The sequence below is a fragment of the Patagioenas fasciata genome, chromosome 2 (genome assembly GCF_037038585.1).
Source record: "Patagioenas fasciata isolate bPatFas1 chromosome 2, bPatFas1.hap1, whole genome shotgun sequence".
Taxonomy (NCBI): Eukaryota; Metazoa; Chordata; class Aves; order Columbiformes; family Columbidae; genus Patagioenas; species Patagioenas fasciata.
This window is the reverse complement of record NC_092521.1, coordinates 4,380,506-4,407,273: the sequence shown is the minus strand read 5'-3', so window position 1 is coordinate 4,407,273 and position 26,768 is coordinate 4,380,506. Positions and strand designations below refer to the sequence as shown.

At 38.4% G+C, this 26,768-nt stretch overlaps 1 long non-coding RNA gene across 1 annotated transcript; it reads right to left on the bottom strand.

Annotated features, from left to right (window-relative positions):
* Positions 1–1,052: 1,052 nt before the first annotated feature.
* LOC139827329 (uncharacterized) lies at positions 1,053–6,491 on the bottom strand. Its single transcript, XR_011737843.1, has 3 exons — positions 6,362–6,491; positions 2,429–2,517; positions 1,053–2,321 (listed from the first exon to the last, which is right to left on the bottom strand). It is a non-coding gene; the product is annotated as an uncharacterized lncRNA (long non-coding RNA).
* Positions 6,492–26,768: the final 20,277 nt, after the last annotated feature.

Below are 26,768 nucleotides of genomic sequence, written 5' to 3'. Positions count from 1 at the left end.
AAGTACGTACATTTTGCCTGTCATCTGCACGCTTCCTTAAATATCTGCCTGTTCCTTGCCAGCTTTGTGGCTCTTATTCTGTCTGTTTACATGTCTCTATATAGCTCTGCCATCTTCTTTGTCCACCTTACTCCATCTCTAACATTTCCTACACTGATCATCCTTTATTCTTCCCACCTACCCAAATTGCTTATAAAATCACCTTTTTGCTTAAAAAGCCCAAGGCTAAGCAAGATATGGACACCTGCTCCGTTTCCCTGTTAAAGGCATTTTTTCACCCCTCTGCTGTTTTATACACACTTTTGACATACTTCGAATATGAGAGATGCTAAGAAACCCCAAATTGTCTTCTATATTTGTTTATAGTCCCATCTTTCATGATGGCTGACATGGTCTATAATTGACTCCAGTCACACGGAAACATGAGAGTTACTCCTATAAACTGTGAGAAACCTTTGCTTTGTACAATAGTTGCAACTCACAGATGCCTAATGAGGCACTTTCTTTGTTGTGATTGAAGAGTTCTGGAGATTCCTGGGTTCAAAAAAATGTTATAACAACTTTTCGCTAGAGCTCTCATTATAAAGCAGGTTGAAAACACACCAAAATACAATCTTTTAAAACCCCTGTTCTCATTTAAATTCTTATCTGACATTTTTAAAGGCACAAATGCTGCATTGAAAAAGGAAATGTAAACAAGTAAAAAAATCAAAAATATCGTGCAGAAAATGTACCGATGTTTCAATTAGATCAGTAGAATTACTGTTGAGTCATCAAACCTTTTTCTGACACCTGTGTCAAAGGAATATTTGCAGTATACTAGAAAACATTGATCTTATCCTACTTTTTTGTTTTATGTTATGTTATCATATTTTCTTTTATTCTCTTTTTTTTTTTACTCTTACACACATTTTGTAGCATTGAAACATTTTGAAAATATGGAGAGTTTCTGCCACTCAATTGTTGAACTAAATTTGAGACCTGCTGAAAAACCTAAAATAATTTATTTTCTAAATCAAACCTTGCAACAAAGTGATCTGATTTGAAAAACAAACACAAACAAACCTTTTCATCTATCAAAGCAAATAAATTAGTAACTTTCATTAAGGTGGCATTTTTTTAAAAAATTAGTGTCAAAATAGAAATGGTTTTCCCTCAGATTTTGAGATTTCCTAGAAAATAAATTATACACAGTTCAGAGACATGTGGTAGTAATTTTATCATTATTGCTGCATGTAGGAATCAAATACAGGGAAAAATAACCTCCTGTTTTTGCTGAAAGAATAAACAAAAGATTGCCAAAGCATAGACAGTGGGATTGGGTGTGAACTCAGCAAGTTTGCAGATGACGCCGAGCTGTGTTGTGCAGTTGCCATGTTTGACGTGATCACTGAGCTCAGCAGCTCCATCTATAAATACCAGGGCTCCTCAAAAAAAGTGTGGGTAGGTCAGGGAAGGTTTTGATCCTGCAATCTGCTTGTGTTTCTGCACTCAAGCAACATTCATCCTTTTGCTCTAAGGTGAGCATGGTTCATATATTTATGCAAATTTGCACTTACAGAAAAAAATGCAGGACAGGTCGGCAAGCAAAATTCACCTGAGTGAGCTGTGGCAAACAGGGATAAAAGCTAAATTTGGAAGGTAAAGATCCTGAGAGTTATAGATGAAGCATCGTTGTTTTTTTCCTGCTGCCATTTTCATTTTGATTGTAGTCCAGAGGATGTATCAGATAAGAAGAAATAAAGTATATGCAACTTTGGGTGAATCTTCACGCCATTGCATCAGACATGGCAATTGTTGTTGGAAACAGGTTAATGATAAAGTTCCTGGATTTCTGACTTCATATCTCAAAAAACAGTGTTTTCGAAAGCTGTGACTGATTTTCTATCTGATGAGCTATGACAGCGCTCTTGGTGAACCGGTCGGTAGCATGGAAGATTTAGAAGTTCATTTCTCAACAATCATTAATTTTTTAATCATTTGAATGTAAAAATACCTGGAATATGAGTCTCCTGTTGAGGTGTGGTGTTATTGGCTCAGTCTAATTCCCCTGTTAAACCATCATATTTCACCAGTAACGCAGAACAGACAATTTTAGCTCAAAAAGCCCTCTCTGATGTTTTTGCTTACCTTGGTTTGAATGCATTGCTTATGAAAGATTCATGCATATTGAAATCTGAACAGTTTGCTTTTTTTCTCAGGAAATATAGAGATGGCATCAGAGTAAGTGTGGTCCCTCCTTCCCCACAGTGTCCTCAGGTCTGCCAACCCAACTTCCTTCATTAAGGAGAGAAGGTGTCACTATCATGATGAGGAGAACCCTACCGGAGAATAAGCCGAGATCTACATCACACAAGTACTAATAACTACACAAAGCAAGAGGGGATCAAACCTTCCCCTTAAAAGGTCCAATAGATTATGTACCAACCTCCTCCATCCCCTTAATGTGGCAATCCAGGTCATTTGGAAACACATCAGGACCCTTGAAACTGTAAGCCTGATATGTACCTGAATAAACTGGGAAAAAAAAGACAGTAACAAAATATTAATCAACTATGAGCCAAATCATGCATCTCCTGTGTGTTTCTCAACATTTGACCCAAGAAGCTTAACAGCTACAATCACAAAATTAATTATTACTTAGAAATTTAAGTGTAATACTCTAATCTTAATGTTTGAACAAAAAGCCTTTAGTATTCTAAATGTATATTTTAAAAAGCAAAGCATAAATTTTTAAAGTAATATCCACAGTAAATGACAAATTTGTCTTCTTGTAATAATTTCAGAACTCTAAATCAAGGATTGTGGTTTGAAGTAATAATAATATTTCACATATAGAGGGGCTATTGAGCTACAAGGAAATAAAGTATTTTTTCTTGGCACAAGTATATACACACAGATGTAATTGTAACTACAGAGTTTGGGTCAGTGGTCATTCAAGTAAATTCAGATTATTGGTGCTTCAGCAATACTGACAATTTAGAGCCCTCGGCCAGCATATTCTTCTAGGAACTGCAGGAATGAGAGAATACAAGAAATAATCTGAAAGCAAACTAGAAAAGGAAAGAGACAGAAGAATTCTTTCCTCTAACATGTAGATAGCAGAGGTATCAAGGTATTTGAAGATAATCTGCAGTCACAGAGGTAAATAAGGAATCTTCCCTGGCATTTCATGTCTACTTATTGATAGGACTTGGAAAAAAATTATATAGATCTTCAAGCCCCAAAATATGAGAGTTGTGCCCCAAAACATTCTTGCTTGTTTTCATACTGGAATGCTTGACAGAGTAAATATCTAAGTCCTGCCTCATGTCTTCAAGTTTCCAGTGAAGTCAGTGTCAAATTAAGCTGTTTTGAGACTCCATCCATTTTTGCTGTCTTACTTGATAATGCTACACGGGGTGACCTGCAGCTTAGAGTAAAGGAATTTGTTCTCCCACACTGTCATGTTCTTTTACCATATAATTTACATGGGAATTTTTCCATGTCAATAGTTGCCCATTGGTTTGCTATTCCAAACAAAATATTCAGCTATCGATCAAAAATCCTTTCTCATTCTATAGCTTTCTTTAGATTAACTTAAAGAAAAATCAAACATTAAATGTCAAGCAGACTCTGTGGGGTATTCTTCTTTAATACCACTTATACTGAACTTTTAGTCATCTATAAACTCACTTGCCTTCCCTGTTCTGCAGTATCAAGCCAGCATAGATGAAGAGATACTGATTCTCATCTAAAAAAATTCCACGAACTGTGGAAAGTTTAATGAATAAGCATGATCCAAGATCTCCAGCATATTAAAGGTATATAAAACTGTTATTTCTATTTTATTGATTTACTAATGTGAGACTTAGATATTTTAAATAGGAACACTAATTTGGTGGATTTTCACTAGGGGCACTTTAAGACTCTAGCCCATATTGTGATAAGATGAGCAGTGATAAAGTCTTAACAGAATTTTCCTTCATGTTTAGAGAAACATTAGTGCTGAAGGTCTGGTTATAATGGACTGCAGTTAAAATTATTTGTATGCAGAGCAAGCAAAATGCCAGGCACCTCCTACACTCTGATGGATTGTGAGAAAAGGAGACATGGTTGCTAAGAAATCATGCTAAAGACATCCAAAAAGCACAACTGCATAAACATATTTTGCCCTCTTAGCTTCATATAGACCACAGTAGAGTTTGAAGTGACAAAAGACTCAAAAGCCTTCAAACAGCAACAGCATGCCCTGGATGGGCTGGACTCAGAAGCAGCAAAAGCTAAAATGCCACAGTTCACATGCTGAACAGCTTTTTTTTTCTTTCTGTAGTAGAAGGGATTTATTTTTCCTGTCCTCTTTAAGACATATGCACCCCCAAATTTGAGTCAAACATGCACAAGGCAGTAATTTCAAGGTTGTATCCTCAAATGAAAGACTTATAACAGTGATGAATTAACCTCACCTAACTCCAGATATATAAAATGGCATTGCCTGCATCAGAACTTTTTCTCCAGGCTCTTATTATAGTCAATGAAGAACTGGTCAACAGGATTTACATTGAACTAAAGGTAGCTGCCTATTTAAGGAGGTGAATCACATCCTGAAGTCATTGACTACAAAAATGAGCTCCCTGTTATCTATGACAGGAACCCAGGGTGATTTTCTCAGATGTACATCGTAGATACTAACTCCTGAAAATCCTAATTTAGAATATTTTACAGTCATACTGATTTCTCATTAGAGCTCTTTTTTCCACTCTAAGCAGTTACAAGACCCATCCAGGTTTCAGATACTAGCTCTCAGCTATTCCACGCACACGACATTAATGGGTAATTATCATTCAGTAGACACAGTAAAGTTTAGTCTGTAAAATATATGTGGAGAAGTCGATGCAGTTGCATCCATTTATGCCTGTACCAAGCAAAATATCTCAGTGTCCAACATCATTATTCACCATACGCATCTTGTGGCCACTGAAGACATCAATTCTACAAGATTACCTTGTAAAAGCAGCTGTGTTAAAAAGGCCTGTTTCTGATCCCTCATTAAGTCAGTGCTAACTCCCCTTTAGTCAACAGAGGCATGACAGTGTGAAATATAAGGGGACAGAGGTTGCAAGAATAAACATTTTTTTCACATTTTCTAAGTTGAAGATCCCTTTTGTCCTTGTGAAAAAAAAAGTATAAATAGACTGATGAGTAAGGGAGTTAATAAACTGAATCTGATATTATAGAGTCCTGCAGTTTATCAAGTCCGGTTAAAACCAAATGCAGTTGTAATTACATGAAAATATTTTGTATTTATTGTGTAACTTGAGCACACGTGGCAAATCAAACCCCCACATATTTGCTTCATTGTGTGAATTTACACCAGTTACAGCAGAGCTTTTACCAGGCAACACCTCATGGTGATTCAGGTATTATTTATAAACACAAAATCTATTTTTGTCATTTTAATTTCCATTTGAAATTAACTTCATATGCCAACTGAGTATCTACAATCATTAATATGTAGCTTATACATATGATATTATAATGTACTTCCAAGGACTGTAATATGATAAACAGGAAAAGTAAAGGCACCTTGTTCGATTTTAGTTCATGAACTGTTCACCAAAAGTTGACCTTCCCCACTTACCTCCTTTCCAAAAAGGAAATATTAATGTGCTTTTATGTTTGCTTGGCCCATTTTTATCCAGTGGTTTTCTGATGAATACATTGAACCCTCCTATTGACTTTTCTTTGAACTAAAGAAGTAGATTTTTTCTTTTTCTGTAATTGGTGATAAGCATGTGACTTTACTTACCGTAGCAAAATGAATGTGAGGATCTAATGTGTATATGGACTGTATTGCGAAATGAGGTATGAGTGAATACAATACCTTCATTACACAGCAGGTGGGATATTAAGTCCTAGAAAAGAAAGTGCTGTAGTTGAAAAATAAAAAATAATAATAATAAAAAAAAAAAATAAAAAAACCCACCCTTAATTATTTGAAAGAATATTAAGTGACAGCTGAGCTAGAAGCAAGAGTTGGCTCACATCCCAGAATGTCTATGAATGTCTTTGTATGAGTTTTCAAATCTACAGTAGTCTTCAGTTGTTAAGAGCAGTGAAAAAAAACAGGTAAAAATTAAAATACAAAGTCAGTAAACTCCTGCATGAAGCAATGAATGAGGGAAGGAAAGGGTTGCTGTAGATAGTGAGAAAACAATTGAAATTCTAATGAAAGCATGAAATATAAAAGATTCAAGCCCCACCACTGGTCATTACCTAAGCAAAAAATGTCTGCATATCAGAACAATATAACATGAGGATGTAAGCAAAGCAAGAGTTGGTACCAGCTTCCCAGAGAAAGAAGATAAATCAAGGTATTTACCAAATGAACATTCTGTGGACCATTTCACAGAAGTGTCTTGAGAAATTTTGCTCACTCAGGGTAGGATTCAGTTCAAGATTTTGATGCTGAAGGATGAGCACCGACATGTGAGCAGGTTCTCCATGATAATCAGGAAAGATATACTCACTACGATAAACAAATACAAGAAATAATTTAGCTGTAACAGCCAGTTGCTATCTGTTTTAGGATCTCTTCTCCCAAGTAACAAGTGATAGGATAAGAGGAAATGGCCTCAAGTTGCATCACGGAAGGTTCACATTGAATATTAGGAAAAATTTCTACCCAGAAAGGGTTGTCAGGCATTGGAACAGGCTACCCAGGGAAATGGTTGAATCACCATCCCTGGAGGTGTTTAAAGACACGTAGATGAGGTTCTTAGGAACATTGTTTAGTGACAGTGTTGGGTTAACAGTTGGACTTCATGACCTTGAGGGTCTCTTCCAATCAAAATGATTCTATGATTCTATTATTCTGTGATTCTATGAGCTGTTTTGTTTTCTAGGCTTCTGTGAATACCTGGACTAGCTCTCTCCTGAGTATCACAGGAGATTTGACACTTCATGCACACATAGACACCTATAAGCAAAGGTCTAATTTTATTTGTCTTCCCTATAGCTCAGTCCCACCATCCTTGTGGAGCTTGTCTAGCTATATGGTCATTAATGAGAACCATGGTTTGTGTTCTTCTGATAAGAAAGTTTAGCTTTGGTGATGCTCATGCCTCTCTGAATCACTGATCTTCCATGAGTTCGTAGGTCTAGGTTCATCCTAGGAACAACAGCTGTAGTCTCAGTGGTTTTGGTTGCCAGATAGTAAGCAGAAAGCAGTTACTCATTACTTTTTAATAAGGACTCAGTGTTAGGAAGAACACTCCATGGTGTCGGGCAGCTGCTGAGGGGTGCTAGTTTGTTAGCAGGCACCATTCTTCTCCCAGAAAACTTAGAATCATAGAAACATTTCAGTTGTAAGAGACCCTCAGGATCATCGAGTCCAACCATAACCTCATCTAACCCTAGCACTAAACCATGTCCAGAAGAACCTTGTCTAAACACCTTTTAAACACCTCCAGGGATGGTGACTCCATCATTTCTCCGGGTAGGCTGTTCCAATGCTTGACAACCTCCAGAACCCCTGGCCAGGAAAGCAGGTTACTCTTTGAAAGCAGCTTTCAGTCTGTGATCCACAAGTCATGCCACTATTCAGACCATGTGAATATTTGCTGTCTAGTCTCAAGTAATCATTGAGTTCCCTCACTGCACAACAGAAAGGGAGAAGTGCCTGCAGCATGAGATTTATCTCCGTGTTACGGACCTATTTTAGGATGGGATGTAGGAAACAGGAGCTCACACATACTTTGCTTTTAGCAACTCAGCCTGTCTGTTTATCCTGGGACTGTCATTATGGTCTCTGCTTTATTACATTAACTCAGCAAAAGCATACACATGTGTCAAGTGCTTCAGTGAATAGACTTAAGCACATGATTAACTTTGAGAGTGTGCTTAAGTACTTTGCTAAATCAGAGCTTCTATGTTTTCCCCTCTCAGTACATCTGGTCAATTTGCATATATTTTCCATATAAAGAAGTTCATAATCAGAAAAAAAATGGAACTATTTCCATGCTTCCACACTCAGTGGTACTGCTGCTGAAGCTAAGTTAAGCAATTCCCTTTCAGCCCCTCTCCCCTGCCCCACAAGTTTTTCAGCTGGTTGTTCCAACAACTGCAGTTAGGCTCTGTGGGAATCTATTTGGTGAACTGAATTACGGCAATATTTAAGAAGAATAAGTATATGTCACGGAGGCACCCCGAGGCTAATTTAAGGGACAACAGAGTCCAAAACAACTTTTATTAAACAGGGTTTTAGCACTCCAAAAGTGACTTAAATATAGGTTCGGGTATCAGTTGAGGAAAATTATTAAGGGGCAGCAACTGGTACAACTGGCGGTCCACAGAGTGCATGCACATGGCTTCACCCAAAACGATGCCGGAACCACCCCCGAGTCCCAGAGGAGTACACACTTGCCTGAACACGGTGCGGGATTATTCTTAAAGAGATACAGGTAAAGTGTACGCTCACGATTCCGCGAGTGTAAATTTATAATACACTCGCAATTCTGCGAGGGTTCATTTACTTACACGTGCGAATGTGCACGGAATACTACACGTGCTTATGTGGAAGCACGGGAGGAAAATACACTCGCGATTCTGCGAGGATAAATGTATAACATACTCGCAATTGTGCGAGGAAATAAAGTTACACTCGCGATTGTGCGAGGAAATAATTTAAAGTACGCGTGCAAATGTGCACGGAATAAAGTTACACTCGCGATTGTGCGAGGAAATAATTTTATACGTGCTTGTATTAAGCACGGGAAGTTACACGTGCATATGTGCACGGAAAGGATAAATACACTCGCAATCCTGCGAGGGGTTTTACTCACACCCGTGGCGGCAAGGCAAGCGGGGTCTCCATCCCGGGGAGTGGGGTTCTCAGCAGCAGCATCTTCCTCGTGCTCCGAGAGACCGGCGACAATGGGCCCCGTCTCGACGAGAGTCCCGTTTTTATACTGGCTGATCAGACCTGACTGTAGGCATTCCAGAAGCTTCTCTGCACCCCCACACTGTGTGTGGGGCGCCCCTGAAGCCTCCAAACATCCCCCACACTGGTCACAGGCGCCCAGCGGCTCACTGGCGCCTCGGCAATCCCTTCTCCTAATGGCCCTGGCCAGGGTGCTCTGGGCCAAACAAAAGAAGCTGTCAGCCTCAAGTAGCAGAGAGAGGGAGATGTGCCTACTGCCTCCATACTGACGGGGGGGGGGGGGGGGGGGAGAGAGGGGGGTTTGCATTCTGCAACAGTATAGTTTTGGTGAGTTGTTGTATTCTGGATTTGCTAATGAAGTGCTATGCAACCTGAATGCACAAACTGCTGACAAATCAAATACGGGAATATGTGATCAGATTTGGAAGGTGCTTAAACTGGCATCGGCCAAAGAAATGCACATGAAACTCTTTGTTGGTTTACAATGTTTTGTGCTATCACAGATTCAGAAGACCTTGCACTACATGCTTCTTCCAGAGTAGTGTTTCTTGTATAAAATAAAAAAGTCATCTTTAGGTGTTTCAAAGAAAATTACAAAATTGAGTAGGTTCATTTTCAGCTGAGCCTCTGAACTGAAGACACTATTCTGCAAACCAAGTATCATGCAAAATGTCTTGTAATTATATCAATTATTTGCAAACACCTATAATGAGAATGAAGCACAAGAAAAGTCCTGTATAAAGCTCTAATTCTATAAAAGTATTTTTATTTTTCCTGGGTTAGGTGAACCAGTTTTCCCATAATGACAATTTTGTTGTGTCATCAAAGACAGAAGAGGAAAAAATGAGTGCTATTAAAGGTTAATTCCTATCTCGAGTCATATGTGACATAGCTGAGAAAATTAATCACTGCAGAAAAAACAGAGCATTTGGTAGCGATACAACTCTTCCTCTGCAGTAACCTAGGTCAGCTAGATCAAGAAAACATTATCGGATTGAGACAGTTCATGAGAACTGGAGAGGTATAAAGGCCTGACGCTCTCTGCTGCTTCTGCAACCCTGACTGATCTCAATTCTTCAAACTATAGTATTGCCCACACATAGACCACCTTTAAAAAAGAATCCAGTTGAAAAAAGTCCTCTGCTTTTTATTAAAGCATTTATCTTTGTGGAATTTCTTTGCTGTCAAAAATAAATCTAGATTAGATAATAGTAGATGTGAAGCTGATGAGAAAAATATTGTTCAGTTCTAGTAATTAGTTTATGGTTTAATAGCCTATTACTGCTTAATGTTTTACTTTCCTACCACCTGAAAACCAATAACTTCTTCACTAGCGACACATGAACTTACTTTACAGTCTCACATCGGTGAGACCTGGAACTCAAAATATTTCTGCAGAGCCAACATACTGTTAACAATTTAATTCTGGGAAATATTTGTAAGGACTTCATTAGACTTAATTCCCTCTGGAATCTGTGATATTGTCTAGGGACTGTGTTTCTTCATTTATCGTGTATTATTATGCACTATAAATTTAGCTGACTTATTTTCTGATGTTGGGAAAGACATTTAGACCAAAAATGTAAATCTGAGTATCTTTTTTTGAACCTGAATTTCAGTTTCAACCATCTAAAGGAAGCATTTTCTCTTTCAGAAATTCTCCTCCACAAACATGACATAAATTTTAGTAACTGACAACAGTAACAGGGCTTTGCACATGATTAACAGATTAGAGCAAGTAAAACCTGGGAATATTCCCATCTTGTTATAATTGCTCTCAACTGAATGGGATGTAGATACTTTTTAGCTGTTATTTTTAATCAATGCTTTTATCGACCAGTTATGTGTATATAATATAGTCCAAAGAGTCCTAAACTCATAGCTTGGAGTCTAAGGAGAAATAATGCCTGAAAAAGGAGGCAAATTGACTAAACAATATATTCTTGCTGTGTGGTTTCCAAGCAAGATGATAAACAGATAATGGACAGAGTAGTTTAAGCTTTAATTACTGTCTACAAACCCATTTTAGACAGAACTTACAAACCAAAATCTTGAAAGGTTTTCCTGCTCTTTTCCACACAACACTTTTAAAGCTCATAATACAGAAAAAATGGAATTGATTTGAACAAAAATACTTTGGCTTCTTTATCTGATAATGTGGTCCAATGGATTGGTTGTGTCACAATATTAACATCCATGAACCATTGCCTACAACAAGACAAGGTAACCTAGTGTTTTCCTACTTTTTAGGTATAAACAATTGATTGGTTTAGCAGTTACTGTAGTTTGGTACTTCTGGGTAAATATTGTCCACTTGAAAACTCAAGAAAAACAAATTATAAACAAAGCTACATAATATCTCTGTTGTTGTATCTTATGATATGATTAAGCTCACAGTATTATTGACTATAACTCCCCAGATTTTTCATTTTTGTTTGCACAGCATGCAGAATTTATCCCCCTTGCTGATTTAATTACCTCTTGTTGTATTTATGCTGACATTATTATGAGATAATAGAAGAATGAAGAGCATTGTCGGTTACTTTCAAAGACAATGGAGTTAATCTATGCGGATAATGGAAAAGGTGATTGAAAGATGTATTGTTCGGGAAAACAATTAGCACAGGCACCTTAACCCCTAAATGGGTTATCTTTTGTAAATCCTTGAGTCATAGCAAGCAGACCGAGTTAACACATCGTAATTTAGTTCAGCTCAGTTAGAGTCCAAAGTAATTGCTAAGAAGATACTTTGTATGAAACAACAGGCAGTGCAAGCTGATATTAACTTCCACAACTGCATCTCACTATGAGCAGTGAAAGAATCAGAAGGGCACTAATATACTGTGAGAAGGGATGCGAAATGCACAGTGCTGAGTTTGTGTGAATTGGCTGAGTAGAAATTGATAATTTTCATGGCTCTTATAAGGTAGCGTTCCTTTGAGGTTTTTCTGAAACTTCCAGATGGAAGTAGAGTAATGCAAAACACTAAAACATGATCTACTATGTGCAGAAATGATGCTTTTTCTGTGGTAGTAACAGTGAGCGGTAGGTTTTCTTGTATTTGAGATTCCTTCCTGAAACAGCATTCCTTTCAGTCTTGCTGCTCTTCACAAGCAATCTGGAAGGCCAGTATTGATGAGTACCTCTCCACTGAGCTAGAGCTGATGAAGTTCTGTAGGATGACCCTGAGTCTCCAGGAGAAGCTAGGATGACAGGACACCTTCTCAGTACATCAACTGCACTAAGCAAGTAATATCTTTGGATCTTTTCAAAGACCATCTTTGATTTGCTTTGTGTTGCCTGGAGTCGAATTTATCCCTTTGAAAAATCGGATCCATTCTTTGTCTCAGGAAGGTTCCCAAACATAAGAGACATAAAATCAACGGGGAAGTGAGAAAAAGCTTTGCCTGCTGTTTAACAGAAGGAGGATTCTACAGAAAAAATACAGAAAAGGACATACATGCCTATGCAAACATTTTAATTGTCATCATTAATGTTAATTTTGTACTTCACCAGCAAATTTAGAAAGAAAAAGTCACCAATACAAAACTTTGACCTGAACTGTGGTTAAAGTATTTAAAAAATCCAACTGCACTCATTTTTATTGTGAGTTTTTGTTTAGTTGGTTAGGTTTTGTTTGGTTTGGTTGGTTTGTTGAGTTTTTTTTGTTTGTTTGTGTTGTTGTTGTTGCTTTGGTTTGGTTTGGTTTGGTTTGGTTTGATTTGGTTTGTTTCTGTCTTTCAATAGGCTAACCCTTGATGGAGGAGAAAATGACAGAAAACCTGCCAGTTTCCTCTTAGCCTTATTTATTTGATGTTTAGTCCTTCTGGACATTGGTGAATGAGTGTATGGTTGTTCATGAAATTTTTACCTGTCTTTGACAGTATAAAACTCAGCTGGCTATTTTCTGTTATTTGTTTTAATTGTGTTAATTGAGAATTAATTGTCTTGTTAATTTGTGTTAATTGAGAAATGCATCTTTGAAGGACACCATCTCCAGACCAAAACAAGAGTCTAAATTAGGGGATACCTCAATTCCTAGAGAAGTCCAGTTCTGCTCAATTGTGTATAAGGGCAGTCTAGAGAGATGGATATCTACTTCTTGGCTTAATTAGACAACAAGAATCCCAGTTTTTCTTGACATTGTTACTTTAACAAGTGTATCGCCTTTATTTAGTAATTACTATTAAATATTTGGGCTGTGGGGCACCATGTTTGCCAAGATTAAGAAGTAAAAGAAGGACAGGACTGGGAAACAGGACTAGGTAGATGTTGACATTACTGCATTCCCTGCAGTTCTATTACTCAGATAAAGAAACGTGGTCCAATGAGAGCTCATTGACGACAAGTCCCCAGAAAACAAACCCATAAGCTGAAGGATGAGATTAAAGACATTTGCAACACAACTGGGCTTTCACAGGGCATCAGTCAAGCAGAGTGGCCACCTCCATAATAGTAATCTTAATTCCTCCTATATGTAAGAGATATTGCAGAGAGGTTCAGTGAAAGTCCATGTGGCAGGGTTAGAGGAAACTGAAGAGCTGTTTCTCCAGTCAGTATCAGAGTAACTCTCAAATTAAAACATGCCAATCACCTAACTCTGTCAAATGGTGATGGAGAGATAGAAGAGCTTTTTACTCCCAGAATTATCCACCCCCTTCACAAATGCTGTTAGAAATTCACTTCAGGAAAACACAGTGATATTGGCTTGTATTTTGTAGTGTGTGAGTCATAAGCTATGATGCTGCTTTTAACTTATGACATTTCTCAGTTCCTAGCCTGAAATATTTAGGAATATATTACAGGGATACAGCAACCCTTTCACACTAACGCTCAATGACAACAAGATGTCAAATTTTCCTAATATCTTACATCACGGAATCACAGAATCACAGAATCACAAAATGTCAGGGATTGGAAGGGACCTGGAAAGCTCATCCAGTGCAATCCCCCTGCCGGAGCAGGAACACCCAGCTGAGGTTCCACAGGAAGGTGTCCAGGCGGGTTTGAATGTCTGCAGAGAAGGAGACTCCACAACCTCCCTGGGCAGCCTGGGCCTGGCTCTGACACCCTCACTGAGAAGAAGTTTGTTCTCATATTTAAGTGCAACCTCCTGTGTTCCCGTTTGTACCCATTACCCTTTGTCCTATCATTGGTTGTCACCGAGAAGAGCCTGGCTCCATCCTCCTGACACTCACCCTTTCTATATCTGTAAACATGAATGAGGTCACCCCTCAGTCTCCTCTTCTCCAGCTCCAGAGCCCCAGCTCCCTCAGCCTTTCCTCACACGGGAGATGCTCCACTCCCTTCAGCATCTTTGTTGCCCTGCGCTGGACTCTCTCCAGCAGTTCCCTGTCCTTCTGGAACTGAGGGGCCACAACTGGACACAATATTCCAGGTGTGGTCTCACCAGGGCAGAGCAGAAGGGGAGAAGAACCTCTCTCAAGGTTCTGTAAGATTCATTTGTATTTTGTGTAGGATGTGTAGTTTCCTCTTTTAAAGAACATGTTACCACAGAGAGTGCAGGGACCTGAATGCTGCAGGCAAGCAGGAGCTCAGACATTACTTATCATAAAACAGAGCAAATATAAATAGAAATTGATAAATTTGCCTTTGAGAGTACATTTCAAAAATGATCAAATTTAATTATTTCAGCCTTTTTGGAAATGCAGTTGTTATTTAACTTTTGGGATAAGAATTTAATAACTTAGGAAACATATATATTTTGTAATGTAAGAAAATTATCCACCTCCACCCACAAATCTTTCAACATCCTATAGCTCACAGTGTGACTCTGTGCAGCTAGAACTTCATGACTGGCCAAGTACATTTATCGTGGAAAAATTTCCAACAGTGCTTTGATGAACTCCGAAAAACATGAGTGAAAAGGGAAGAGTTGTCAGCTAGGAATGTCACGCTATGGTGCACCTTGACCAGATGCAAATAGGCAGACCAGGGAGGCAAAGTACATGCAAAGGGAAGATACAGTGACATCCCTTCCCTGGTCAGAAAAAAAAACAGTCAAAAATTCAACATGGATGCTGTGTTAATGTTTCATGTTCATCGAAGCAGGGATACTTATTTTATCAGTGTTACCTTCATCCTTCTGCATTGTTGTTTTTCCTTTTATTTTCATACCTGGTCTTGGTGTCCTGACAGGAAAATCTTAGGGAATATCTTACATAAAATGTGAAGTACCTCGACTAGTAGTCTCAGACAAAATTATAGTAGTAAGAACATTTCATTTCATCATGTTTATGTAGGTGAATATTCCTGCCTTAAACACTACTTGGCATTTAATTTGCTGCAAAACATCAGGTTGTCCATCTTCCTCCTGCTTTTCTGGGAAAATGTTATTAATTTGAAGCAATCTTATTTCAGAAATGTTAGACTTCTAAGCATACTTAAGCCTGCTAGTGAAGTTACACACCACTGCTACAGGTTGACACTTAATTAAGACTATTACTTTCCTTTGTACAGATGACTCAGGAGAGATGCAGGCAGCCTCAGGGTCTGGCATCAGCTTGTGCTGCAGCCACAAGAATTCTGTGCTGACATGCTGTCTTTCTCAGGGGTTGTATCATAAAATCATATAATAGTTTGGTCTGGAAGGGACCTTCAAACATCTAGTCCAAGCCCTGCCATGAACAGGGACATCTTCACCAAGATCAGGTTGCTCAGAGCCACATCCAGCCTGGCCTGGGATGTCTCCAGGGATGGGGCATCAACCACCTCTCTGGGCAACCTGAGCCAGTGTTTCACTACCTCATTGTAAAAAAAATTCTACAGTGCAAGTTCATAACATAAGTGTATGAAAGTTGAAAAGAGTGACAGTACTGAAGACAGGAGACAGGAACTACCACCCAGTGCTCACAAATTCAAAGCTTCTTTCATCTTCAAAGACTTCACCTGGTGGCAGATCGACACAGCAGAAGAAACCAATACAAAGAGCACACAGCACCACAGACTGTGGAATGAAAAGAACCTCGGTGGTGGGGCTCAGAGAGCCCCAGAAGGGGGATAGTCATGTCATCACTGCTAATCATGTGTTAAAGCAGCCTTGTAGTTTTGTATTACTTTTGGAAACTAGCACCTCTACAAGGCATTATTCATTAGAGCATGGACATATTGTTTTACCTAAACATCTCTAAACAGGGAACTGCTTGAGAGAGTTGAGCACAGAGCCATGAAGATGATGAAGGGAGTGGAGCATCTCCCGTGTGAGGAAAGGCTGAGGGAGCTGGGGCTCTTGACCTTGGAGGTGACTGAGGGGTGACCTTATTAATGTTTGTCAGTATGTAAAGGGTGAGTGTCAGGAGGATGGAGCCAGGCTCTTCTCGATGACAGCCAACGATAAGGAAAGGGGCAACAGGTACAAACTGGAACACAGGAGGTTGCACTTAAATATGAGAAGAAACTTCTTCTCAGTGAGGGTGGCAGAGCCTGGCCCAGGCTGCCCAGGGAGGTTGTGGAGTCTCCTTCTCTGCAGACATTCAAACCCGCCTGGACACCTTCCTGTGGAACCTCAGCTGGGTGTTCCTGCTCCAGCAGGGGGATTGGAGTAGATGATCTTTCGAGGTCCCTTCCAGCCCTAAGATTCTGTGATTCTGTGATCTTCATACCCTGCCTCTTAATTACCTTGTAGCTTTTTGGAGACTTGTCCTTTGTTTTTGGAGGCTTCATCACTTGAGACCTAGATTGAATATCTCCTCCACAGAGGAAAAATTGTACTCCATCACCTTACACTACTACTGTTTCTCAACTGTTACATGAAAATCAGTATTGTAAAGTGTTCGCAACCACATATTTGGAAACTCATGAATACTTCTGGTTAGTACAAGAAGCATCTCCTAGCACAAGCATTGCTTCCACTCGTTCTTCCACAGACCCTTGCCTAAAGGATAGGATGCCAAAGGAGTTATCAGGTAGGTAAATACTGATGCCAGAAAATTTTAGAGATGGTAAATCTCCAGCTGAAGTGCATCCTAAAAAGAAAATAGATTCATAATTACCACTTGCCCACTACTGTAGCTGTGTTGAACACCTGATCCTCAGAAACTAAAGCTAAGAGGAGGTACTTTGATGAACACACATATCCTCCACCATGTCACAAAGCACAGATTTTCACATAGCCAAGAATAGCCAAAAAACAAGAACAGGAGAAATAATTATTTCTCAAAACATAAGTAAACACACCTCACTCCAAGACCTCATTGCCAAATTAAAAGTGGAAATACTGACAGAACTTCAGTTGAAGCGAGGTAAACATCTCTGTAGACTAATACAAAATCAGTCTTTATCCTTCCTGCGTTTTAGCCACAAAATGAAGCTGGGACTTAGTTACATTAAAAGAGATTGCTATATATTTTATGCCATGCATTAAGAATATTTTACACTGGAGATTTTAAACAGCGTATTAAAAAGTACTGAAATCACTCATATCAATTGGCTATGGTATAATTGAGCTCTATAAAAATTATTGAAATACTTTTGCAACTATAAGAAGTAATATAAATAATAAAGTGACATAAATCTTCTTTTCACTTCCCACTCTAGAAGAAACAAACTTTTTAGCATTTCCCTCTGTATTTTTTCCAGCCAGAAACATCAGTGTGGAGGGAAGTGTTTTCTTACTCTATCTGAAGACCATAAGAGATATTTTTGTAAAAGAAAAGTAGCAACAGATTTTCTACATTTCTGCCTTCAAAATTCCCCATTTCCTACTCATGCTTTACTAGAATTTGTTCCTTTGCTTTTTCTCTTCAGAAGTATGTCCATGTATGGGTAGTACTACATTCTGTGACTACCTTAGAAAGGGGTTTTTTGGTGTTTTGTTTTGTTGTTGTTGTTGTTGTTTTTCTTTAATTGTTTCTTTCTTACTTTGTTTTTGTGGTGGTGGCTTTGATGCTATCTACAAAGAATGTGATCCAGATTTAGTCCCAAAGGTAACATGGTATGTCAATCCATACATCAGCAGATGTCCTTGTGAAGTTGACAAAGCTATGCCAGTTGTGACCATGGGCTTGGAAGGAGACTGTTCACTCTCTGAGGGACAGACTGATCTTTTCACCTCGATGATGGCAAGGGCACTCAGTGACCTGCCATATCGTGGTGCAAACATATTTCCATAAATGATCCAGGTATCCCCCCTGTAAAGCAATTATACCAGACACACACACAAACAGTAACAGGGATTCTTTACACCCACAAATAAAATGTCATAGTGGCCCTGAGAATTCAATACACCACCTAATATGCTTCTGCAATACAATATATTTCATTTACAAGCTAATATATTACCCAATTTATAACCAATCTGTCATGCACATGAATCAATACAAATCATGAAAACACACATACATAACACACTTCGCATAATTGAGTTTTATGCTCCCTAGCCTCTCATTACCCTGCCACAAACTGCTTGAAATAAATACTTCTTATAACTTTCAAGGTACAAACACCATCAGGGACATCAGGCCAATGCTACACAACTTTCAAACACATATATAATTCAGGATCAACTTTCAGAAAGACCACAAAACCTGAAAAATTGAACTGCAATTTGCAAACTGTATAAGGAATTTCTGCATGTATCCTGGCATATCAATTTTCTATGGAAAAAGTGAACAAACATAGATCATTTAGACTGAAACAGTCTTGAGTCCTTAAGGTCCAGATGAACACAGGGACTGGTGTGGTTGCACTTGATATCACTGTGAGACACAACTGACTATATGACATTCATGTGAACATGATTAGTACCTTTTAGAGAATGTTATTTGTCAATCAATAACATTACTCAGATTATCTGTGTAGATCTTGTTTGGGAAGTAGGTGAATGTCCCTAAAACAGTCTCTGTCAAAGGTTGGGAGTACATCTATTAAAGAAGTCTGGCATTTTGACCAGATGGAAAGAGTTCAGACCAACTCCCCGGCATAAAGTTTAATATTTCTGCAATTGCTAGCTGATGTTGTATATCAGAGTGGGATTTTAGGCATGCATATGGATTTATTGAGAGCAGGAAGTATTCAGCTTTCATTAACAGTAATTCCACTTTGAATTAATTTGCTTAATTTTGATTTGCCTTTGATAGGAATTGAAAAAAAAAAAAACACACAAAAATAAACAAACAAGCAAACAAACAAACAAACAAGCAAACGAACAAAAATAACCAGTCATAGTATAACAATTCCTTTTGTTTCAGCAAACACGTTTGAGTGCACTTAAGATAACCATAAAACTGTAGAAACCAGGGCTAAAAGGCATGAAGTTCAGCCAGCAGCCCCAAAGTGAGATGACATTCCCATGAGTCTTTCTGACAATTTTTGTTGCAACCGAGTTCAGTATTGTCAAGTCAACATACTCCCTGGGTTTACTTTCTAACGTCTGATACCTCTTTTGCTGCAAGTTAAAGATGGGGATAGATTTTATTGTACATGTTTTTTTACCTTCTTTCACACACACACAGGACAGGCTTGGGATAATTGGAAGAAACTCCTGTTCTCGTTGAGGATATATTGTGCACTTAGACATTCCGGCTAAGAAGGATGTCTCATCTCCGAAGTGTAACGTATGTGCTAGCAATTGAGAATTAAACTGTTGTTATTTTCTGTTGCATTTTTTAAGAACCTAGCTGCTATCTACACATGACAGACATTTCCAGGCATCTTTTATGTTCATTCTTTTTGTCAAGTCTTACTGAAGTTTTTCTCTTAATTACAGTTTTTCCAGTCAGCTCTCTTGTATTTATTTATTGCATTAAAAAAATGCAAAGCGTGCTTAAAAATCAGCAATATCAAAGCTCTTTCTGACAGGTTTCCATGTAACATCTTTCAAAAAATGATTACACTGCATTTATGTGTATGTGGTAAGAAGGTGGTGAACAACAGTAGATTGACAAGTGTGCAAATTTAATTTCTCTATGTAAAAACAGATACAGACCAAGCAGAAACACTTTAAGCTTCTTTCACAATTCTCAGCCTATGTGCTACCCATATGATGGTGTCTGGGACTGCAACATGACATTTTTGAGCTCAGTACACATTTTGTCCCCAATCCTTGCACTTCTTTAGGGTCATCTTAGAGTACATCCCATCTCTTCAGTTTTGCGGCTTCTCCTGCTCCATAGCAGGAGACAGCAAAAAAAGATCAGACCTGTCACCCCAATTTAATTTACTCCCTTTACTTTTTCATTGCAAATGCTCTCTTGATGGGCTTGAGGAATAAAATCTTGCCTCATTCCTGTGAATGTCATCGCCCCAACCTGTCATTCTGACTATCACTTGTCAAACCTATTCTGGTTCCCTATTCTCTGTATTCTCTGAGATTAAGAGGTAGTAGCTTCTTATCTGTGACTTTCAAAGACTCCCGGAGGCTATTTGCAAAATTCTTGCTATCCTAGGATGAAATTTCAGCCTCTCTTAGTAGACATGGATATTTCATGTGGTCACCAGAGTTGTCACTTGTCCTCGGGGACGGATCCATGAAAGCTTGTCCAAAGCAGCTTCCTCATTTTCTGTAGTTATTTTAGTCATGCACATCTTGTTGTAACGCCATTTTCTAGTAGTATTCTAAGATATTTTGGCAGATTTACCAGCGTTTAGAGGAAAACCTTGAAGTTGTTTTCTGCAACCATCTAAACTGAGTATGTCTAAAAGGACCTTTAGATCAGCAAGCATAATATTGGAATGAAATGAATAAAATCAAGTTATTTTCTTCTATGAAACTGGCCGGGAGATGTGAGAATCACTCTTGTAAATTAATCATTTTGTAAAGGCAGTTATCTCTCATAAAAAAAAATATTTCTATCAGTATTAAGAAATCTAATGTCCTGCTAAGCATGTGTCTCTGTGTGTATTTTCTGTCCTACTCATTTGTGTCTGTGTCCTGGTTTCTGCTGAGATGGAGTTGATGTTCTCTCCAGTACCTGGATTTGGAATGAGAACAATGTTGATGAGTTTTAGTTGCACAAATGCCAAATGAATCCTATGATAACAGAAACGTTTCTTGGAATGAGCCTCTTGAGGTCTCCAGTCCAGCCTCCCCCACATCACAGCAACGTGTTGTCCCGTCCCAACAGATGGGATGAGGGATGAGTTAGCTCTGAACGCGACGCGCGCCCCGACTCAACAGATGAGATCAGGTGTGAGTTAACTCCAGGTAATTCTTCACGGCAATGCGAAGTGAATGACAGACAATAACTCCGGGGGTCCAATTAGGAATTTACTAAAAGCACATGGCAGTATACAAATTACAGCAATCAGTGACTTGGCAAAAGTATGTTATAGTACCACAGAACTTATCAATACATTGACAGCAAAAACCCTTCTAAAAACAGTGGGTTGGCAACAATTAGTAAACTGTAATGCAAAACTTAACAAGACTTTAGCAGCAGAACTTAAAATGATATTACTTCATATGTTTAAGAAAAAGGAAGAGAGAGAAGAGGAAAACTAAGATATCAGAAAGAGAAAGGGAGAGAGAGAGAGAGACAGAGAGGGAGAGTAGGATATCACCACTCCACAGGTACATCGGTCCCACGACGACTTCTGGAGGGGGGGACATGTTGAAGATTTACACGCCACCAACCTGTATTGTACGTGAGATTGTTTTATAACCCAGTTCATTTACATGCGAGACAGGAGAAGGCGGTTCATCTCCTGCCTCTGCTCGCTCTTCATGCTAATTGGGAAAGCTTTTCTGGAAATGGGTCTGGGGTCTTTAAACTAGGGGAAAGTTCATGGTATTGACCAGAAGTGAGTTGTCTTGCCCGTCAGGGGTAGTTGCTGGTTCGTGGTTTCTTCTGGTAGTTGGTTGTCCGACAGATGGTCCGTCTTTATCATCCCAATTAGGCCATGAGGCCTTTCACAGGAACACTGTTAATTGTCCTTATCTTCCAAGGTGTCTGCCTTCATGGCCATGAAACTTTGGGAAAGATAAGATGAGGTGTCACCTATCTCTTCCTCCCAACGCAACAAAAAACACACATAAGGCATAACAAGGTCTTTGTTCTGCTAAGCATGGGGGGAGTGCTTCAAGGTTGTCACATGTGTCCAGCAGGAGATCAAATCAATTATTGTTTTGCATCACCAAATCCAAAAATCCTCCATGGGTGAGGTGTCACTACCTCTCTGGACGATCTGTTCCAGCACTGCATTATCCTCCTAGTGAGGGGTTTTATTAGGAGGAAATTTTTTAAAATTATTTTAAGGTAAGCTCCCCATAATTTCAATAAACAGATAGAAGACCTTCATCTGTAGATTCAGTCTTTTTAAGCTAGTACCTTGCCAGTGAGAGTAAAGGGAACTACTGATGACTTAAATTCTCTTAGGACTGAGCCCACCTTGATCACCATGTTAAACCAGAACCTAATGGTGCAAGTCTGTCTCTTTTGAGAATTAAATGGTAATGCATACTTTTACCAAAATAGCCCAGTTCTTTGTGTTGCATATTCACTTAGGAAACGGGAGACCTGAATTGTAGGACCCTCTTGGCTTCAGGTGTTTAAAACCATCTCTCTAACATCTTAAAGGGATGTTTTGCCCTCAAGGTTACAGAATATTCTTGCCAAAAGCCTTTTGCAACATTTTAGCCTGGTTATGTGGCTGAGTTAGTTACATGAGGTCAGAAACAGGCAAATAAAAAGTAAATTATGAACGTGATTAATGATAAAAAAAGATAGGAAGCATGCCTAGAAATGTGCCAAAGGGTGTTCTGGTGCTAAAACCTCAGACTGTTTCTTATTTTTATACATTAATGGACCATGTTAACATGCAAATACTTTCTTTTTTTTTTTTTTTTTTTTTTTTTTACTATCGACACAAGGAGTTCAGGTGCCTAACAGTAGCCATAGCCAAAGTGCAAAGTCTAATCTCTGATGTGATTAATGACAATAAAGGTGCTACAACCCTTCTAAAATTGATTGTATATCTAGGAGGGAAAGTAGTACCTCATTTGTCCTTGTTCATTTCGATAAACTCAGAATTAGTCACACAATTTAGCCTAAAATTTCAACATGTTCACTCATCGTGGTCGTGGCAGTAGCGGTTTTAGGTTATATTGGAATGTATCTGATCACATTACTTTGAAGTTTTCATTAGAACCCCATGAAACAATTACATACTCATTTTGCTTATCTGACTGACAGCAGCATAGAATTGCACAACTGAGATTGTTCTGGTCAGGAGACATAAATAAGACATTAGCATTTTTTTTTTCCCCATGCAAAGAAAGATTTCCTGCAGTTTGCAAATACAAAATCACTGCATTTGGTGTTCAGGCCAAACACAGGTATTTGCAGTTTACCCTGCTTGAATTCTTTTCCAAATGTCAAATGTTCTTCAGTCTTGGGCTACTAAGAAAGATTGCAGTACACCAACAACGAGCCAGGAGAATCCACACGCTAAGGTCGCAGGTGAAAACTCTAATTTCTGGGCTGTAGATCTGGAGCTGCAATCTTTGAGCTGCCTGCCTTTAATATAGTAGACTCATGATTAGATCAGTTATCTGGGCAGTCAACAGAATTCCCTCTACAGGTCAAGGAAAATCTCCAAGCTACAGACCAAAAAAAACCCCAAACCAAACCAAGAAACCAACAAACAAACAAAAAAAAACCCACAAACCACCAGCCCCAAACTGGAAAATATTTGCTTATTTTAGAATACAATAGGTAGCCATATCTCAGACAATCACAAAAGGAAAATTTGGTGTACTGGTCCTTGTATTAAATAGTCTACTTTAATAAAGAGTTTTCTTTAATTTAAAGCATATAAATTGTTATTGAAATTACTTCATTCATGTATTTCTTAAACCTTTCTGCATGCTTCATGTTACTTTCTCTTGTGAACATTTACTACTTGACAATGGGGAATGACACATGATGTTTAAATGAAGTTAATACAAGAGCCCTCATAATGTGGTCATTTTTCTCTCCTGGTATATACTGGTAAGTGTTCCCATTTTTTTTCCAAACTGTTGCCTTTACTTTGCTGATACATGTCACAAAAATAGGAGTGTTGGGAACTTGCTAAGGAGAACAGAGTACAGTGCCTGCTTTTGATGCCAAAAATAGTCAGTTTAAGAAGCAAAGAGTATAATCAAATGGAAATTAAAATCCAAATGCAAATCTTCTTCGGATTCATATAGCTCAGCTTTAAAAAACTTTGGATGAGGTCAGAAACCTGACATCCCACATTCTCCATATTTTATCTTTCTCTTTGAAAACAAGGCAAGAAATCTCTAATATATCTGACTAAAAGTTCAGCCCAGCTCCTGGTGATCAAAGTTGTTAATAGTACCATGCAGACAAATCACCAGACAAACACCTCTGTGTTCAGATTAGCAATTTGAGAATTAGGTATGCTAACCTCTTTTTGTTAGAGAGACCTTTGGTCAAACATTTAACTTCTCTACCTTTCAAACTTCCCATCTCCAATAACAAGCTAATCTTACTTGCAAGGTTTATAGGAAGTGTCATGAATAATTTCATCTTCCTTTAAAAATCTCAAATCAAAACTCAGTAAATTATTCTTAATATTACTAATAAATTTGGGGAAATAACCTCATCTCCCATCTTGTCTGGAACCATAAAAGGCAAAATAAGACAAAATATTTTCAGTAATGGTATTTAGCTGAGTGAGGCTGAGAGCAGCACAAAATATTTTATCCAGCAGTAATTTAAGCAAAGTCAGAGTGCACTAAAAGAGCAAATAAGCTTGGTAACAAGGTGACAATCTGTAAAAGCCATGGTACTGTATTAAGACTGATATGTGGCATGGAGAAGATGAGGAACTACGAATAAGAATGTGACCTAATGTGCCAAAACTTCAATGCATTTTAGTTTTCAGCCTCATAAAGATTTATCAGTCATCACTGTTGGTCCTCTTAGACAAGCAAGAAGCATGGATTCTCCTACATTACTCTTGAAAACATCATGCATCTTAATTTCCTTTTCTTGGTGAGTTTTCTCTTGGACAAAAGAAGCCACTAGCTAATCAAAGCGAGTTTGGTGATTGCTTCCTGATTTCTAGTAACAAAATACCCTTATCACAGATTCCAAACCAATGAATTAGAAATTATGTCTAATTTGATCTTCCTGTGCTCTAAGCAGTGTCTCTGTCTGCAAATTCCAACAGTGATGCGCTACCAGTTTTAATCTCTTGCCAGAAGTGCAAAAAAGAATCCCAAGAGTTTTGCCTTTCTGGGTCCTCAGAAAGCTGAAGCTGTAAAGTCAATGCAATGTTTATTTAAACAAAGAATTTGCCTCAGAAAGTTAGGACATAAAACATAGTAATCCCAATATTAAAGTTATTAATTGATATAACTCTTATGTAATTAGAAAGTAAAAAATATATATATCTTTTGGACATGGTTCTTTTAGGCAGTTTAGGATTTACATGCTTCCGTTAGTATTTACTCTTGAGTTTTGGTGGAGAGACAGATGTCTTTAGAGCATAAAACCGATTTTAGAGTGAACAGACTCATTCTCTTGCTGTGCCTTCATCTTTTGAAAGCTAGAAAAGGAGCACAGGATGATTAGGTTCCCATATGAAGTTTCTCCATTATGTGTTTAAAGAGAGATTGACCTTTATAAACAAACAAATTTAAATTTATCTCACTAATAGAACAGAAGACATCTGGTCTTTGCAGCACACATAATTTCAAAAATAGCATTGCTCCTCAGTGTATGCGGATTTAAGAAACAGCTATTAATAACCATATTTTTTTTCCCCTGAACTATTTCTAATTTCATCAGTACTGAGAAAAGTTTCTCTCCAGTCATGTCAAAATGTGGAATTCAGCCTGATCATATAACGATCAGTTTCTCTTATAAAATACTTTCAGACTTCTTCATCATGTGCCCTTCATGAGACTCAGCATTAATTAGGAGCATAAGGCTGGAGAAATTGTCGATGTCATCAAATCCAGATCCAATTATTGCAGCCAACTACCTCATACGACCCTGTTGACAAGTCTTCATATTCTGTCTCAAGGAAGTCAAATTTTTGTCTACCATGCCTTCAGTCAGAGGCTGTCCTAGAATTTTACAGCTCCAGAGTTTAGAAACTTTGTCTGAGTTTCGAGCTTATATATGTCCTCATGTTGACTATCTTAGAACTAGAGGGCTGTGTTTCTGTCCAGCGTGAATTAGATGGAGCAGTCCATTAAGGATCAGAATAGCTGGAGTTGATTTAATATAGACTGTTTTATACTAAGTGTCACAAGAGGTGAGCACAACAACATCCCTCCTGACATATAATTCTAACATTAATCTTTGCTTCTGGATTTACTATTCCCTGACTTGTCTTTCCTTTCAGAAGCAGGTCCCTGATCCTTTGGAGATCCCAAGGAATATGAGACCAGATGTTTCTAACCTCATTTCCACAGTAATTTTCAATGACTCCATGAACACCAGCAAACATGAAGTTTGGTGTTTCATCCTCTGGGATGGGCTGAATAGCGCATCAGAAAACTTAAAAAAAAACATGGTCCAGACTTTCACGAAGGCAACCATTTTCAGTCACTGTTCCATGAAGTTAGAGAGAAGGAGTTAAAAGAAAAGCATCTCCAAAAAAAAAAAGAAAAGTTGTGTCTTCTCCAGGAATATCTGCTCCCCTCTCATACATGATTCCAGAGTTGTCAGTAGTAATGGGGAAGAGATACTGAAAGCCAAGCAGTGAAGAGAATAAAAGAACTAAAAATAGAAGGAAAATAAGGCATTTGTACTTACTGCAAGCATGGCAAGGGGCATCCTGTGTCTCCATTCCTTTCAATCATGTTTAAATGGTTAAGGACGTAGCACGTCTCCTAATTAAGAGGGCTTCTTCAATTCAAATAACCCGAAAT